Genomic DNA, 1,363 nt, shown 5'->3' on the forward strand with positions numbered 1-1,363 from the left:
TCTTTCCCTTATATTATTTCTATAGCTCTCTATTCTTTGTCATGCTCTCTTACTCATTCTTACCATCACTCCCTCTCTCTTTACTTACTCTCCTCTTTCTCTCTCATGAACTCTCTCATCTCAGTCTTCCTTTCTATCTATCTCTCACTTCTCTCTTTGCCTTCTCTTTCTTTACTTGCTCTCTCTTCTCTCTCTTTGTTTCACAAACTCTCTCACACTTTCTGACTCTCTCTCTTTCTTACTCACTTTTTCTCCCACCCTCTTTCTCTCTCCATCCCTCCCACTCTCATTTGTCCTTTTATCTTCTTTCTCTCTCTTCCTCTCTCCCTCTCACTACCTTTCAATCATTTGTCTTCCATTATTTCTTCACTCCCTCCCTCTTTCCTTCCATCTTGCATAACCTTGTAACTCTCGTCTCTTCTCATTATATCCATTTCTCTCACTCCCTCTCCTTACCTCCTCTCTCACTCTAAGTTTCTTCATTCTTTCTATCTCTTTCATTTCCTCCCACCCTCCCTCCATCCCTCACGTGCAATCTCTCATGTCCCTCCCTTCATTTCCTCCTCTCCCCCTTTCTCACTCACTTTACTCTCACTATCTCTCACACTCGCCCAATCACTCAATCTCTCTCCCTTCTAATCCCTTTCTTTCACCCTTGTTATATCTTATTTGTCTCTTATTTTTTTCTATGTCCCTTTCTCTTCTACCCTCTTCTTCTCTCCCTCCTTCTACCTCTCTTCCCTCCTTATCCTACCTCCCTCCCATCCTCTAACACTCTTGCTCCTTACCCCCTCTCCTCTTTTTTGATATCTCTCTATTACATGCTCTACAAGTCTATCTCATTCTCTATTCATCCATATCTCTCTCTTCTCTTACTCTCTTGCTTCTTCTCTATTTGTCTCTCACTCTCCCTTACTCTTCATCCCCTCTATCTTTCTCCTCTCTGTTTCTCTTGCTCTAGTTCCATCTCTCTCATTCCTTCTCGCTCTCTCTATCTCTTTCCATCCTTTATCTTTCCTTCTCTTCCCCTCTCTCATTATCTCACAAAGGGAGAGGCAAAGAAATTGAGAGAGTGAGAGAGAGTAAGAGAAAGAGGTAGTAATAAGAAGTGAGAGGGGAAAGATGGGTAGAGTGGGAGGGAGAGCTATAGAGAGAGAAAGGAGAGAAAAAGGAGATTGACCTATAAAATGAGGAAGAAATAGTGAGAGAGATGAGAGAGCGAAAGAGTAAAAGAGCTAGAAAGAGTAAGAAATAATTTGTGAGAGGGAAGGGAGAGTAAGTGAGAGGGACGTAGAGCTTGAGGGTGAGTGGGAAAGCATGAGAGAAGGAGAGATGAAGAGTGGGAGAGAGTGAAAGAGTTGAG

Source organism: Phalaenopsis equestris, unplaced genomic scaffold, assembly GCF_001263595.1.
Source record: "Phalaenopsis equestris unplaced genomic scaffold, ASM126359v1 Scaffold205994, whole genome shotgun sequence".
Taxonomy (NCBI): Eukaryota; Viridiplantae; Streptophyta; class Magnoliopsida; order Asparagales; family Orchidaceae; genus Phalaenopsis; species Phalaenopsis equestris.